The sequence below is a fragment of the Giraffa tippelskirchi genome, chromosome 8 (assembly GCF_054371585.1).
Source record: "Giraffa tippelskirchi isolate mGirTip1 chromosome 8, T2T-mGirTip1v1.2.pri, whole genome shotgun sequence".
NCBI classification, from domain to species: domain Eukaryota; kingdom Metazoa; phylum Chordata; class Mammalia; order Artiodactyla; family Giraffidae; genus Giraffa; species Giraffa tippelskirchi.
The window spans coordinates 16,561,631-16,579,392 of record NC_137282.1 but is presented as its reverse complement, the minus strand read 5'-3'; the positions used below and the strand labels follow the sequence as shown (position 1 = coordinate 16,579,392).

The following is a 17,762-nucleotide window of genomic DNA, read 5'->3' as shown; positions in this document are numbered from 1 at the left end:
GACTCGCCTTTGGGTCTGCTCTCAAGGGCGGACCCAGAGCCACATTAGGTTTGGTCAGGATGGGTCTCTCTGTACGTGCTCTGGTCTACGTTCCTGCTCCTGAGGCCAGTGGAACTTCCTGAAAGCAACCTGAGCTCTAGAAGCGTGAAACCAGAGCCAGCATGCATTTTCAGAATAGGATACAGGCACACAGCATGGCCACCTTCTAGAAAACCAGCTGGGCACAGAGACAGTCGAAGCAACAGCATTATTGGTGGTTTCTTCCCATTAGCTTGCCTTCATGAGAAAACATCAGCAAGAAACTTCATTTGCTCATCCATTCAGGTTAGAGCATTGTGTTTTCAAGTTTCCAATATTAAACTTCCATTTTTCCTGGAATGGGGACCTAGTAACTAAATACTGGCTGATAATATCTTTGTTAGGATCTGTCACTGGCCAGTCTCAGAAAACCAGACCCCAGGGAAGTGATGCACACAGGTACATTTGAGGTGGGTGCAGAGAGACAGCTGAAAGGGTGCTTGGTTGGGAGATTGTAGTCAACATAGAAAAAGGGTTCTAGGCTTCAGAAGGCCAGAGGCTCAGAGAAAGGGCTAAGAGAGTTCACTGAAGGCAAACTCCTACCTCGTAAATTTGCCTCTAACTCGCCCTGCCTCTGTGTCCCAAAGGATCATGCGTTATTGATCAAACTGTCAATCTTCGGACTGTGTTTTAAAGGGTACTTCTGTTATCTTAGAGATCTGTACCAAAGTATTAGTGGTTCTCAGTAAAATAAATCAGTATTTCCCTTGTCCAAACTGGAAACGCCTCTTGGAACTTTTGATAAGCACACTTTCAATTGAAAGGAAGCATATTTCTTCAAGTTCAGAGGGCTGGAGAATTGTGTTTTGATGGACAAAATAATGACCTGTTGAGAGAGTCCAGAATGAATTGGCTGAATCTGTGTTCATTTCTCCATAAATTTGCCTAAGTCAGAAGAGAAAATCCACAGAGGCAGAATGATGAACCGTTTGATTAAGCATGTTATCAGCCTGGTCGAGGCCAAATTCTCCCCTCATATATGCACGCACACATTCTTTCCTATGACTTGCATATGCGCTTTGTGGTTATGGGACAAATTTAAGTTTGTTTTTCTTTCTGTCTTTTCCAGTCCCCAAATGCATCATTTAAAGTTTTTGGAAACAATTTAGAAATACTATGAGCCCCCCCCCCCCAACTTCTGGAATACTTGCAGTTTTTGTTTGTTTTTTTTTCTGGCACACAAACAATCAGAAAAGAGTACAAATGCCAGGATAGCTTCCAAAGAGAGACATAAAAGTACTGCCTATATTATTTGTAAACCACCATGACTTGCTTATTCTTACCTGCTGTTACCAGAAAAGTCATTTAAGCTCTAAAAGAATAATGGAAGTCAGATATTTGGGGGAGGGTGGAGTTTGGGTCTCTCAATTGCAGAAGTACTGCTGTATGATTGCGGAGAATGGTTGAGTTTGTTTGGCCAGGGCTTAATTAAAGCTAGGTTTGAGAGGTTTGAGAATGAGATAGTACCTTTGAATCAATGGAGACATTTTTTTTTTAATTTTTAAATTTATCTTTAAAATTTTTTAGATGGGGACCATTTTTTAAAAATCTTTACTGAGTTTATTACAACACTGTTTCTGTTTTATGTTTTGATTTTTTGGCCTCAAAGCCTGAGGGATCGAACCCACACTCTCTGCATTAGAAGATGAAGTCTAAACCACTGGACCACCAGGGAAGTCCGTATTTTTTAAATTTTTATAGTATCGTTGATTACAATGTTGTGTTAGTTTCAGGTGTACAGCAAAGTGAATCAGTTATACTTATACATATATCCACTTTTTTTTAGATTCCTTTCCCATAAAGGACATTATAGAGCATTGAGTAGAGTCCCTTGTACTATATAGTAGGTCCTCATTAGTTTATCTATTTTATAGTAGTGTATATATGGCAACTCCAATAATGGAGACATTATTTTTAAAGAAGCATCTTGAGACATAATATAAATTGATTTGGAATTGGTTATCATTGCACTTTATTTCTAACATTGAGTGATTATAAGAATATGGTATTTTGTATCATTTGTGGTAGTTTGGGAACCTGAAATGAGAGAAAAAGAACCTTTAAAGATGGATGTTTTTCAGAGTTACTAAGAACTATGTTGGATTTTTTGGCTAATAATAAAAATACATTTGTTGACATTGACATTTTTCTAATATGTGAATATTAGTCCATATCCTGTCCACAGAGCATTGCCCAGTCCTAAGTAATAGCTCTGTGTATGAAATTCAGCGTTTCTCCTCCAGAACCATGGGGATTATTGTCTTTATATTCTTTCTTACAAATATCCCTTTGAGTACCAAAAGCCTACAACAAATTTGTTTATATGGCTGGAAAAAAAAAGAAAAAATTAATTCCAAGCAGAAAACCTGAGTAAAGACGGTGGCAGTGGGTCACTCGATGATCCCTTTGTGCTTCAGTAACTAAAAATATTAACATCAACATCCAAGCACAACTTGCTGAATATTTCATGTAGTTCAGAAACTTTCCCCAGTGTTGTATCTCCACCCTAGTTGCAACTTCCTCTTAGAGCTGACTTGATCCTCAACACACCCACACTTCGGGTGAGAGTTTTCATTCAAGTTTTGGGAGTTTAGGATGACTGTGGGTTTGGTAAGAGAAGCTTTTCTTCTAACTATTCTCCAGGTGACATGTTTTAGCCTTCAGGAGACCCAGGCATGGATTTAAGCAAGATGTTCTGGGGACTTCCCTGGCAGTCCAGTGGTTAAGACTTCACCTTCCAATGCAGGAGATGCAGATTCAGTCCCTGGCTGGGGAAACATGCCTCATGGCCAAAAGACCAAACCATAAAACAGAAGCAATATTGTAACAAATTCAGTAAAGACTGTTTAAAAGAGATATTCTTATATACTTATATAAGATATTCTTATGTAGCTTGCCTGGTGGCTCAGATGGTGAAGAATCTGTCTGCAATGCAGGAGGCCAAGGTTCGATCCCTGGGTGGGAAGATCCCCTGGAGAAAGAGATGGCAACCCACTCTAGTATCCTTGCTTGGAGAATTCCATGGACAGAGGAGCCTGCTGGGTTACAGTCCATGGAATCACAGAGTGGAACACAACTGAGGGACTAACACTATTCTTACATACGAATTGTTCTTCAGCCCTACAGTCTCAGAGTCTGTTCGCGAGCCTTCATCGTCCCCCCCCCCCACCGTTAACATTTAAACATGGCTTTGACGGGGCAAGAAAGTGAAAGATTTGTCATGATGCAGCCTGCTGCATTGCACCCTGCACCTCCGCGCATCCTCCATGCTTGTCTTTCCCAGCCACCTGTCCTCAGACAGTGTTACCATCTCCCCCATCTTAACCCCAATTTAAACATCCACAGGAAGCCAAGCACAACATGCCCATCTGCTCCAGATGTGTCCAATCAAGTTCTCCTATTTTAATTTTGTTCCAGACAAATCCTCCAGCAATGTATAAACAGGTTGCTTTTTAGAAGTAAAGATTAATCTTTCTTCTGGAAAAAGAAAAATCCCATGCATTTTGGAAACTTTGGCCATTTTCCCTTAAAAAAAAAAAAAAAAACCTTCATCTAAAGGAAATGCACAGCTTGATCCTCCTGTTTGCTGTTTGCCAGAAGGGGAGAGGCAGCTCGGTGTTTTGTTCCCAGAACCTCAGCTTGATCTGGGCTTATTCTCTGACTGAGCAGAGAATCTGCCCCGCAGTCAGATACTTGCCTTTGGCTGAGATTCATTTCTGGGCAGCTTTGAAGGGAGCATCACAGGACGTCAGACAAGGCAGCCAGACTCGTCAGGTGGTCAGGAGGACCTCAGCCTCTTCTGTGTTCTTTCAGAGCCTCCTCCATCTCCGGGGACTGAGCCCTAGAAGGATGCCCGATTCAGTTATCCATTGAGTCAACAATTATTTACTAACAGCATACTGCGGGCTAGGCTTTGTTCTAGGGTCCAGGGATTCATCAGTGAAAAAAGTACAAAGTCCCTACTCCCGTGAACCTGGAGACAGACAATAGGAATGTGTAGCACTGTATCACAGGGCAGGGGGAGGTGAGCACTCTGATTTAAAATAAAGATGGGGAGTGACCTGGGCCAACAGGGTTGGGGACTCAGAAGGGCTTTAGTCACAGCGATCAGGAAGCCTCGGGGTGAGATGACATTAGAGGCACCTGCAGGGGGTGAGTGAAGATGAGAAAGCCAGGCTGGAACATGGTAGATTGAATGACTGCAGAGCCCGAACTGGCTGCAGAAGAGGAGCGAGAGGAGGGCAGAGGGAGATGAGGGGAGAGACCCAACTGCAGGTCCGACCATTAGGACCGAGCTTCCCAAGCTCCAGAATATGTGCTGACCCCCTGAGGACTTGGTTCAAGTGCAGACCCTGATTCAGGAGGTCTGGGGCAGACCTGGAGTCCATGACCCTCAGACACAACTGGGAAGCCCTCGCCATGAATGGTCTCCAGACCATCTCTGAGTAGCCAGGATCTGGGTATTCTTGGCCACAGCACGACTTGTTCTATATGTGAAATAGGAAGGCTGGGAGGCTTTTGAGTCAAGAGTGAACGTGGCATCTGATTTGTTTCAGAGAAGGCAACCTGGCTGCTCTGTGGAAAATAGCAAGGCAGGAAGCAAAAGACCTGTTAGGAGACACTGGGCACCACTGAGTGAGATGTAGCTATGCTCAGACCAGCATCACAGCCAGAGCCACTTCAAGTCAATGTGCACATGTGCAGTCCAGGTGGGGACGTACCTGGTGGTGTTAACCTGTGGCCTTGCAGAATCCGGCACGTCAAAAGCTCTTTGATGATTTGGTGAAAAGAAAATCTGAGATGCTCGATTCCTGGAACCTCATCTGCCTCATCCCTGGATTTCATTTCCATTCCCAAAGCACGTGTTTCTATTGAGTTAAATGTGAACTCAGTGTGTGCTGTCACTGTAATGGATGTATCCTATGGCAGGTGAGGGATCCTTATCCATTTCCAAAATAAGTAAGCTGGTCTTGTGCTTGCATTACAAAGGGACACGTGAGGCCCATAGACACAAGAGGTCTATTTCCTTTTTTAGACTTTATTTTTGTGTCCTTATATAAGACATTTGACTGTAAGTTCATCTCAAGGCAGGAAATTTTACTTGGAATGGAAATTAATATCCAGTCAGTGGCATATTGGGGCTTCCCAGGTAGGGTAGAGAACCCCACCTGCCAATGTAGGAGACTGAAGAGACTGGGATTTGATCCTTGGGTCCGGAAGATCACCTGAAGGAGGGCATGGCAACCCACTCCAGTATCCTTCTCTGGAGAATACCATGGACAGAGGAACCTGGCGGGCTACAGTCCATGGGGTCACAAACAATCGGACACAAGTGAAGCAACTTATCGCAGACACCTTCATGCATGCAGTGCACATTGCTATAGTGGGATCATCTTGTTTACTTAGAATTCCTCACGTGAGTTACTTCTTTTTTAATAATCCTGAATCTATAATTCAATATTAATGATATATCAGCTCAGTTCAGTCACTCAGTTGTGTCCGACTCTTTGCAACCCCATGGACTTCAGCATGCCAGGCCTCCCTGTCCATCACCAACTCCCGGAGTTTACTCAAACTCATGTCCATTGAGTCAGCGATGCCATCCAACCATCTCATCCTCCATCGTCCCCTTCTTCTCCCGCCTTCAGTCTTTCCCAGCATCAGGGTCTATTTCAATGAGTCAGTTCTACACGTCAGGTGGCCAAAGTATTGGAGTTTCAGCTTCAGCATCAGTCCTTCCAATGAATATTCAGGACTGATTTTCTTTAGGGTGGACTGGTTGGATCTCCTTGTAGTCCAAGGGATTCTCAAGAGTCTCCTCCAACATGTGTTAGAGTCTTCTCCAATAATTATAAATGATCATATTTCATGATATATTTAGAGGGATCTTCTTTCACTCTGATTTTATAATTTTCCTGAGAAACCTTCCCAAATGTCTCTAAACTTCCCTGTTCTAATGTTTCTCAACTGCAAGTGATCCTCCCTCTCCCCCACCCAGGACATTTGGCAACACAAATTGCAGACATTTTTGATGACTTGGGAGGAGGCTACTGGTACCTAGTCGGTAGAGGTCAAGTGAAGTGAAGTGAAAGTCGCTCAGTCATGTCCGACTCTTTGTGACCCCATGGACTATACAGTCCATGGAATTCTCCAGGCCAGAATACTGGAGTGGGTAGCCGTTCCCTTCTCCAAGGGATCTTCCCAACCCAGACATTGAACCCAGGTCTCCCGCATTGCAGGCAGATTCTTTACCAGCTGAGCCACAAAGGATGCTGATAAACATCCTCCATGAACAGGAGAGACCCCAAAGCTAGGATTATTTGGTCAAAACTGTCAACAGTTAAGTTTGAGAAGCTCTGCCACTGTGGTGGTTGTGTGACCTCAAACTGCAGAGAATGTCATCCACCAAAGTCCCCAGCTGCTGGGCTCCAAACTCCATCATGGTGTTTGCACCCAGTCAGCCCTTCACACGGGCTGCCCTGAGCCAATGACCGCACATGGCAGGATACTGAGGGTTCCCTGAAGCTCACCTTCAGCTTCCAGACTCCCCAACACCCTTGCCTAACCTTGCTTAGATGGCACAGCAGTCTCAGACACTTCATCTCACTTTCCGCTTTCCTTCTCTCCTGCCCAGGTCAGACTAGCATCTCAGTCAGAAGACTCTCCCAGCATTTTCCAGTTCCCTCCCAATTTTCTCCGAAGACATTTTCCCAAATAAAATCTTTGCACAATGTATTCCATTTGTATTGCTTTTCAGAGGGCCTGGGTTAATATATCATGGCATTAAATAATTGAGAATAATGAACTTACGAACTTTCCGCATGGTAAGGATAAGGGAAGCAAGTGTTCTAAAACACAGAAATGGCTCAGAAATAAGAGCTTGACTACTAATTTGTTGGGCTTCCCAGATGGCTCAGTGGTAAAGAATCTGCCTGCCAATGCAGGAGAAATGGGTTCAATTCCTAGTTGGGAAGATCCCCTGGAGAAGAAAATGGCTATCCACTCCAGTATTCTTGCCTGGGAAATCCCATGGACAGAGGAGCCTGGCAGGCCACAGTCCATGGGGTCGCAAAAGAGTTGGACACAATTTAGTGTGTAAACAACAACATCAACAACTAAATCGTTAGTCAAAGCAACAGAGTAAGTAAATATGCAAAAGACAGAAATATTTAGTATGATATTAAGAAAACCCAATTTTTTTTTTTTTAAAGAGAGAATTAGCTATTTTTCATATGTTTAAAACCCAACTAAGACCTCATCTGAAGCAACTAAAACAAGGAACCAGCATTCACTCCCCCAGCTCCTGTGCACTTTTGAGGATGGGAACTGGTTCCAGACATGCACATGAGGTCATCATTCCTAATTAGAGGAATGATTTCTATTCTTGAATGTCTAAGATGAACATGCCTCCATCCTCAGAGAGCCCAGCAGTATTTGTAGCTCTGCCTGCTCCACGTGTGAGCTCCTCACAGCCTCTGGTCAGGCAGGGTCCCAGTGTGGACGTGTCACCACAGGCCGCTCCGAGCCACACCCTCGCCTTCACCGAATAGCGCACCTCCCTTCCACTGGCTTCCAGGCGCTCATCTCTCTGAGTAGATTCCCGCCAGGCAGCAGTTGCTCTCTGTGGATTGCCAGCCGGGCAATGAGTCCCTCCTGGATAAGACTGTCCCTGTGAGATGGTATCCACCTCCATGCAGGCGGCCACTGGAGACAGTGGTCCTGAGACTCACAGATCCTGATCTGTGCTGTGTTGTCAACTCCAGCCAGAGAACCACTCAGATCTTATTCCTGACTCATAGGAGACTAGGTTCTCTTTGGATTGAACCTCTTTTTATGCCTCTCAAGATTTACTCTGCTGATACCTAAAGGGGTATTCTCCCTCTCAAACCAGCATGCTGGTTTTCCTGCAGCAGACTTTCCCTGTCCCCAGGTAGCAATCTGAAAGAAGCCCAGGAGATGCTGATTCTCCATTCTGGTACCTCCAGATCCAGGGCTGGCTTATTGTAGGGCTGCATGGGTATTGTGAGGATGTGTGTCTTTGGAGAAAGCCCTGCCGGAGGGCCTGGCATTTTCTTAATGCCTTCAACGTGCCAAGCCTTGTGCAAATCACTTTTCAGGCATCAACTCGTTTCATTCCTACAAGAGTCCTGGCATGGGTATTTTTTATCCCCATTTTACTGATGAGAAGACTGAGGTTCACAAAGTTTTAAGTGGCTTGCTCCAGATCACAGTGTTAATAAGCAGCAGAGGAGTCACTGGGCAGTGTTTTTAGATTAGAGTCTGGGGAATAGCAGTCTCAGGACCCAGGTCTGCCCTTTGAGTCTGTTTATGTTTTTCTGGCTGATATATAGAGTCGCACAACTAAGGAAGCCTCTTCCACAAGCCAGCGTCTCCACTCAAGCATGTAGGTAACTGGCAGTCCTCCCTGGATGTACTTGCCAGTGCCAGCTGACTGAGAGCAAAGGCAAGTCTCCTAGGGCAGGACCCAAGCTTCTGATTCCACCCCAGGGGTTGGGAGCCAAATCAAAATGACCTGTCACCACATTGCATCAAGATCCCTCATTTATATGCAACAGGCACTCGGGAAAGGCTGACGGATTCCTACGTGAATAAATGAAGGAACAAACAGAAGCCTTCATCTGTAAAAGTCACAAGGCCTTAGAGTAGAACCAGAGTCTGAAGCTCATCTAATTCAAAATTCTGCAACATCCCCACCAAGTGGTTATCTCAGTCCTGCCTGGCTCTTGGGTTGGCAGGGAATTCGCACATTTCCTGAGGGAGTCTGTCCAACGTCGTAGGACACTGGCTGTTCAAAAAGGGAGCACTGGTCAAATAAGACCTTTGAAAAGGAAAAGTCGAGGGACTGGAAATAAGAAGGAAGGGCTTTACAGGCTGGCTTATCCACTTAGAGATTCTGTTACTTCAAAAATCTTGGTTCAACTTGAAAATGTTACGCTGAGTGAGATAAGCCAGACACAGAAACACAGATAGTGTGTCATTCCACTTTGGATACACAGAATAGGCCAAGTCACAGGGACAGAAGGTAGAATGATTGTTCCCAGGGGCTAGGGCCAAGGAGAACAGAGAGTTATTGTTTAATGGGTGGAAGATTCAATTTGGGATGATGAAAAAATCCTGAGAATGGACAGTAATGATGGTTGCCCAGCAATGTGAATGCACTGAACTGCACACTTAAACATGGCTAATGGTGGCCCAGCTGGTAATGAAGCTGCCTACCAACGCAGGAGATATAAGAGACATGAGTTCGATCCCTGGGTCTGGAAGATCCCCTGGGGGAGCAAATGGCAACCCACTCCAGTAGTCTTGGCCTGGAAAATACCATGGACAAAGGAGCCTGACAGGCTACAGTCCATTGGGTCCCAAAGAGTCAGACACAACTGAGTAGGCATGCACACGCATTTTATCACAATGAGAAAAACAATGAGTTTGAGGGACTTCTCTGGTGGTCCAGTGGTGGTTAGGACTCCATGTTCCCAATGCAGGGGACACAGTTTCAATCCCTAGTTAGGAAACTAAGATCCCACGTGCAGCACAATGTGCCCCCCCCCCGCAAAATGTTCCGAGACAAGTGCCTATAAACATGACCCAGAAGTGTTTAATTCATCAGTTTCTGGTATGCAGTGAAATCTTTTGTAAATGAGAATTGGATGTTCTGAGGCTTTAAGGAAAACAACTTTCCTTTCTGGAAACTTAACCTCCTCTAAGAGGCTGGTGGACTATGGATTTGATGATACAGCTTTTAACTTGATGGCATGGGGATCAAGGCTGTAGGAATGTTAAAAGTCTTGGAAAGTTCAAGATGAGATATAAATGGACACAGGGTACCACTCACATGGTGGACAAAGCGCCATGTGCACGGTGAAGAAGGCTGGACAGTTGTTCTCTCTTTGAGTTTCAAATGAAGCCATTTACTGGGACTTCCCTGATGGTCCAGTGGTTAAGACTCTGCCTTCTAATGCAGGGGGTGCTGGTTCAATCCCTGATCGGAGAGCTGAGATCCCACATGCCTTTCAGCCCAAGAAACCGAAACACAAAACAGAAGCCATATTGTAACAAATTCAATAAAGACATTAAAGAAGGTCCACATCAAAAAAAATCTTAAAAAAAAAAAAAAAAGGCCAGTTACTCTTAGCGACTCGATACCTTCCTCTCTGAATCTGAAGAGCAAGCATGACATTTCCCCTCTCAGATGGAGACTAATTCAGTTGACCGGCTGGGAGTCAACAGAAAGGGTACGCACGATCTTCATTAGGCCAGATTTACCGTCCGCCTTCAGTAAGTGGTTCGGCGTACCTGTGACGTGGTTTCCATCCTGCAGTGGTTCCTGGTGGCAAAGCTGCGGTGGGTTTCCCTATGCAGACCACTCATGTCCTCTAATTGCTTCCAGTGAGAAGTGGGAGGCAGGAGGGTGGGTGCCTCGCTCAGGGCTGCTGGTCTCCCCATGAGCCTCACCATCCCTAGAAGCAGCCTTCGTGCTCAAGATCGTATTTGGGTGAGAAAGTCAGGTCACACATCCTGCAATTTAAGGATCCTCAGCAGGTTGCTTGACCCCTAAAGATCTGACCTCCTTTCTTTGTTTTTGTTTTGAGGTTTTTTTATTTTTAATTTGCCCAACAAATTAGGCAAGTGAAAGTGTTAGTTGCTCACTTGTATCCGACTCTTTGGGACCCCATAGACTGTAGCCCACCAGGCTCCTCTGTCCATGGGATTTCCCAAGCAAGAAAACTGGAGTGAGTAGCCATTCCCTTCACCAGGGTATCTTCCGTCCCAGGGATAGAACCAGGGTCTCCCGCATTGCTGGCAGATTCTTTATCATCTGAGCCACCAGAGAAGCAGCTTAGGCAAACTTTATTTTTTTTAAGATTTGATTTTTATATGGACCATTTTTAAAGTCTTTATTGAATTCATTACATGTTGCTTCTGTTTAATGTTTTGGGTTTTTGGCCACAAGGCATGTGGAATCTTAGTTCCCTGACTAGGGATTGAACCTGCTCCCCCTGCATTGGAAGGTGAAGTCTTAACCACCAGACCACCAGGGAAGTCCCTTTATTGTGAGTTTTTAAGGAATTTTCTTTCTGATGATAAGAATAATTTGTACTCAGTATTTCAAAAGATGGAAAAATGCAGAAAAGTTTACAAAAGGAAACTTCAACCTGTTAATCTAGGAAGACCACTATTAAAAATTTTGTACCTCCCTATGTTACTTTTAAAATGTCAGTTGAGAAAATATCATATATACAGATTTGTATGTTACTTACGAACAAAGCTAGTGGAGATGATGGAATTCCAGTTGAGCGATTTCAAATCCTCAAAGATGATGCTGTGAAAGTGTTGCACTCGATATGCCAGCAAATCTGGAAAACTCAGCAGTGGCCACAGGACTGGAAAAGGTCAGTTTTCATTCCAATCCCAAAGAAAGGCAATGCCAAAGAATGCTCGAACTACTGCACAATTGCACTCATCTCACACGCAAATAAAGTAATGCTCAAAATTCCCCAAGCCAGGCTTCAGCAATATGTGAACCATGAACTTCCAGATGTTCAAGCTGGTTTTAGAAAAGGCAGAGGAACCAGAGATCAAATTGCCAATATCCGCTGGATCATCGAAAAAGCAAGAGAGTTCCAGAAAAACATCTATTTCTGCTTTATTGACTACGCCAAAGCCTTTGATTGTGTGGATCACAATAAACTGTGGAAAATTCTGAAAGAGATGGGAATACCAGACCATCTGACCTGTCTCTTGAGAAACCTGTATGCAGGTCAGGAAGCAACAGTTAGAACTGGACATGGAACAACAGACTGGTTCCAGATAGGAAAAGGAGTACGTCAAGGCTGTATATTGTCACCCTGCTTATTTAACTTCTATGCAGAGTACATCATGAGAAACGCTGGGCTGGAAGAAACACAAGCTGGAATCAAGATTGCTGGGAGAAATATCAATAACCTCAGATATGCGGATGACACCACCCTTATGGCAGAAAGTGAAGAAGAACTAAAGAGCCTCTTGATGAAAGTGAAAGAGGAGAGTGAAAAAGTTGGCTTAAAGCTCAACGTTCATAAAACTAAGATCATGACATCTGGTCCCATCACTTCATGGGAAATAGATGGGGAAACAGTGGAAACAGTGTCAGACTTTATTTTTGGGGGCTCCAAAATCACTGCTGATGGTGATTGCAGCCATGAAATTAAAAGACGCTTACTCCTTGGAAGGAAGGTTATGACCAACCTAGATAGCATATTTAAAAGCAGAGACATTACTTTGCCAACAAAGGTCCGTGTCTAGTCAAGGCTATGGTTTTTCCAGTGGTCATGTATGGATGTGAGAGTTGGACGGTGAAGAGGGCTGAGCACCGAAGAGCTGATGCTTTTGAACTGTGGTGTTGGAGAAGACTCTTGGGAGTCCCTTGGACTGCAAGGAGATCCAACCAGTCCATCCTAAAGGAGATCAGTCCTGGGTGTTCATTGGAAAGACTGATGTTGAAGCTGAAACGCCAATACTTTGGCCACCTCATGCGAAGAGTTAACTCATTGGAAAAGACCCTGATGCTGGGAAGGATTGGGGGCAGGAGGAGAAGGGGACAACAGAGGATGAGATGGTTGGATGGCATCACTGACTCGATGGACGTGGGTTTGGGTAGACTCTGGGAGTTGGTGATGGACAGGGAGGCCTGGCATGCTGCAATTCATGGGGTTGCAAAGAGTTGGACACGACTAAGTGACTGAACTGAACTGAATTGAACTAACTCTGTTTAACATAAAATCAAAAAACCTAATTTTTGAAAGCTGTCTAAAATACCATTGCCTAGTTACGTGTTTTGGAGTAAATGTGGTTTTAATCATAAATAATATATCATGACATCCTATACCAATCTCTGACTTTATTTCTGATATGATTTTAGGTTTGAGTCCTAGAAAAAATACTGGACTAAAGGGTCTGTGAACTTTTAATTTTCCTGGAAGACTAATAAGACTTAAAAGTGTGCTACATGACACCCTTACTTGCAATGAGGATTATCCCCTTGTTTAATATGATAAGTGAAAAATGGCATTTTGTTGTTTTAATTTGCATCGCTTTGATGACTGATGATCTTAAAGTTGTTTAGATTTTTTTTTTCATTTCTTCATCTTTTATGAATACCTTCTGTAGGGAAGTTTATATACTGTGTCAAACACATAAACTGGTTTACATTGAGGGGATTAATTAGTTATTCCAGTTGTCACCTAGGGCAAGGTGGAGATTAAATTCATGAGGGTAAAGGACAAGTAATCTTTTTGTTTATTTAAAGGAGAACAGGAGTAGGAGGTTTCCACAGCCAGATGGAACGAAGCGGTATCATATGGTAAAATAGATTTGGGGCCAACCCTATCAGTGGCCAGAGGCAGTATGAGGTGCTAGAAGATCGAGGGTGTTTTGAGAGAAAGAAGGGACATGGCACATGAAGGGGGGTGGGGAGGACTCTAGCAACAACTTTTTTTGTCTATTTTTGTCTATTAGTTTCCCCAGAGTCTGGCCCTGCTGATAAGAGTCATGTCATTGTTGTATTAGCACTTGTAAGATGCTGGCTTTCCAGTGACCTGGTTTCTACTGTACTTTTTGAAATACTCTGAGCTCTAGTGAATACAACTAGGTCTTGTTGGTGACACATCCAGCAGAGGTTCTCCCAGGCCATGCTTGGAAAAGCCTCCATCACAGAGTGTCTGTCTTGTTTTCTTGTAAGTGGGGAAGCCCCATAATTGGTCTGTTTGGTCCCTGTGTTCCAGAGGCTGTGTGGAGGACCTTGAGCTTGAGAGTTTCAATTGGACATGAAGGCAGTAGTTCGTGGACATCCCTTTAGCCACACTGTGTCCAGGGTATATGCTGAGCTGTCCAGCACACCCTGGGGCACACTGAAATGTTACACAATGGGCATGGTAGAGAAAATACTTGGTCTTTTTTTTGGCGGGGGGCAGGCCATGCAGCATGTGGGATCCTAGTTCCCCACCCAAGGATTGAACCCACAACCCCTGCAGTGTCTTAACCACTGGACCTCCAAGAAAATCTCTAAGACACTTGGTTTTGATAGTTGATGACATTTTCCTTGGTACCAGAAACACTTCTGCAAATGACAGGCCCTTACTCCTGCTAGTCAGAAATCAGACATGCTGACTCCAAGCTCAGCATGTGCTCACACTCAGAGGTGTGACTTACCTCTGGTTGGGTGAAGTGACTGTCTGAATATGCCTCGGTCTCTGTGTGCCTCCGTGTAAGTCACATTCTCTGTTTAGAAAGCCGTTACAAACCTTATGACACTTTTTTGTTTGTTTTTTTAAATATTTATTTTTCATTGATTGGTCCTAGTTTACAGTATTGGTTTGCTTTCTGTCATACAACACTATGAATTAACCATTGGTGTACATATGTCCCTTCCCTCTTGAATCTCCCTCCCACTTCCCACCTGTTCCCAACCCTCTAGGTTATTACAGAGCCCCAGTTTGAGTTCCCCGAGTCAGATGCAAATTCCCATTGGCTATCTATTTACATATGTTAGTGTATATGCATCCATGCCACTCTCTCCATTCATCCCACCCCCTCTCTCTTCTTCCCCAACCTTGTCCGTAAGTCTGTTCTCTATGTCTATGTCTCCATTGCGGCTCTGCGAACAGGTTCATCAGTACCATCCTTCTAGATTCCATGTATATATATAAAGCAAAAAACCTTATGACCTTTAGACATTGTGAAATCCTGAGCTAGAAAGGCCCTTTGAGATCACGTAGCACAAAGGAACCACCCATTTTACAGATGAGCAAACTGAGAGGTGCCGAGAGCTGGAACTTGCTTAAGGTCACCTGATACCTTGGTGGCGGAGACTGAACTAAGTACTCTTGGTTCGGAGGTCTTTCCACTACATTGTTTTGAATTCTGTACACTCATTCATAGCTGTCAAGTAGAAGGCCCAGAGAGCAGGATAAGAGCCTGAAATCACAGGACTAGAAGCACGCTCAGCAGTTACCTGAGAGTCCAAGTGTCCAGGGAACCTTGGCCTTGCAACTATGGACGACAGAGCAAGGGGAGAAGGACATCTCTCTTGACTTCCATGCAGTGTTCTCCCTACACTGCACTGCGCAGCATGAAAAAGCCTGTTACCTCCAGGACTGGCAGAGGTTGGGCCTTTCAAATGTTATTTTTAGTTTCATGACTACTTGGGGTGGCATGTGCAGATTTTTATTTCAGGGGTGTCCTGGAGACTTGGTGATGAGGTTCTGTAAGCCTCCCTCTAGGCCATTTTATTGTTACCATGTCTTCCTGTAAAGGGAGCTGTTACCGTGAACCAGAAATCTGTCTGGTTTATTGCGATGGTTGTAGGCTGGAGGAAACATGGTGTGGCTTCTGAACAGACGCTGGCTGCTGTTTAAGTTCAATGAAGTGAAAAAGAGGCACGTTAATTGACTACAGACATATGCGGGTGAGCTCTCGGCTAGGCCATAGGTTGGTTTGGAATGTGCGTGCTTACAAGATGGGCAGAAGCACTCATGTAGGCTCTGCATCTGTGGACCCATGGACATTCACCGGAATGAAGCTCCCATGACTTGCTTCCTAGGGATACCATGTCAGGCCATCAATACTTTTTAGAGATGGGATTGCTATTGTTATCACTTAGTCTCTCAGTTGTGTCCAACTCTTTTGCAACCCCGTGGAACTGTAGCCCGCCAGGCTCCTCTGTCCATATTAGAGTGGGTTGCTATTTCCTTCTGCGGGAAATCTTCCCAGACCAGGCATCGAACCCACGTCTTCTGCATTGGCAGGCAGATTCTTTACCGCTAAGCCACCAGGGAAACCCAGAGATAGGATACATGTGGGTAAACAGGTGATACCATCTTGATGTTTGCATTGATTTGTTGGTTTCTGTCAGTTAGATATTGTTGCATTACATGCCATGGGAATACTCAGTGGCTTGAACTAATGAGCATTAATTATTGCTCACAAGCCCAGGGATCAGCAGAGTTGTTCTGCTAATCTGGACCCAGCTTGGCTGACCTTGGGCAAGCCCTTTCATGCCTCTGCAGTCAGCTGGGGGGCTAGGATGCTTCACTCATGTTTGGCTACTGGCCAGCCATCAGCTAGGACTGAACCGATGACTGGCCCCGGTGTCCCTCATCGTCCAGCAGAGTAGCTGAGGTTTGTTCACGTGGTGGAGGCAAGGTTCTGAGAGAGAGAGCTGAAGCAGGCACAGAGCTGGAGCATGGGCTACGAGCTAGAACACTGTCATTTCTGCCACGTGCTATCGGCTGTGGTTTTGACCAAGTCACAAGGGGATCCCACACTGAAGAGGAGGGGAAGTGGGCTCCACTCAGTGGTGGGGGACCTCTAAAGTCATATGACAGGGGCATGGATAGAGGGTGGGATACAATTGAAGACGTTCTTACAATTGATCTACTACCAACTTAAGAAGGACTTTAGGATTACTTTCTACTCTAACCGGTGTCAATCACGTGACTTAGAGAACGCCTCTGAAAGGTCAGACGTCTTTCATGAATCCACTGTCCTCCAAAGGGACTGAAATCTAGTTCCACTGTCTGCTGTCCCCAAGGGCTCTTGAACTATTATGCAAAACCCACATTTGCTTGAGATCCGAGCACCTGGATATATTTGTTGACCATTTACCGGTTCCTGGTTCTGTGTGCCTGGGAAAGGTCTCAGAACACAGTAGTCCTCTAGATGTAGAGGAAAAGGTGTGGCCATCAGAGAAGAGGCTTTTTGTCAAGTGCCGTTCACTGCACTCCTGCTGGAGTAGGCTCCCTTTTAATTTAGAGATTAGTAGATTCTTTGTGTTACTTAAGTTGTTTGCTTTTAACCAGTTCCTTTATTCTGGGATCCAGATATCACCACATTTATCATGTCTAAGATCAGACAACCTGGGAAGTAAAAACAATCTGTTCCAAATTAACTACACATTCACTATATAGGGAAATATGTATTTGCATATATTATATAGATACAATATGTGCAACATATAATGTGTAAACACATATGTTTGCCTAATTATTTACATGTAACATGTTGGACCATAAAGAAAGCTGAGCGCCAAAGAACTGATGCTTTTGAATTGTGGTGTTGGAGAAGACTCTTGAGAGTCCCTTGGACTGCAACAAGATCAAATCAATCAATCCTAAAGGAAATCAGTCCTGAATATTCATTGGAAGGACTGATGCTGAGCTGAAGCTCCAGTACTTTGGCCACCTGATGTGAAGAACTGATTCATTGGAAAAGACCCTGATGCTTGGAAAGATTGAAGGCAGGGAGAGAAGGGGACGTCAGAGAATGAGATGGTTGGATGGCATCACCAAATTGATGGTCATGAGTTTGAGCAAACTCCAGGAGTTGGTGATGGACAGGGAAGCCTGGTATGCTGCAGTCCATGGGGTCGCAAAGAGTCGGACACAACTGACTGACTGAACTGAACATATTTTCAGTATATACAAGTATATAAATATATTTGCCTGTCTTGATTACATGCATCTCACCATATGGAAACATATAATATAGATATAAATATAGATTTTCAGTACACATTTGTAAGTAAACACATTTGTGGTTCACATTGTCAGCTTGTTCATGCCAGTCTACCAGTGATTGGAACCAAGACTAAAGGAAAAAAATGCATTGCTATTTCCAGTCAATGTGGA

At 44.3% G+C, this 17,762-nt stretch overlaps 1 protein-coding gene across 6 annotated transcripts in view; it reads left to right on the top strand.

The window, feature by feature from the left end:
* NRG1 (neuregulin 1) overlaps window positions 1-17,762 on the top strand; it is a 1,106,536-nt gene that overhangs the window by 619,727 nt on the left and 469,047 nt on the right. Inside the window, exons 4-6 of one of the 6 annotated variants that reach the window (XR_014063127.1) lie at window positions 1,688-1,754; window positions 4,635-5,007; window positions 6,713-6,813. The exons of 4 other annotated variants lie outside the window; for them this stretch is intronic. The gene's annotated coding sequence lies outside the window, so the exon portion shown is untranslated. Of the gene's footprint in view, window positions 1-422; window positions 730-1,687; window positions 1,755-4,634; window positions 5,008-6,712; window positions 6,814-17,762 lie in introns of those variants that run through there. One more of the 6 variants, XR_014063133.1, reaches the window with a different exon arrangement.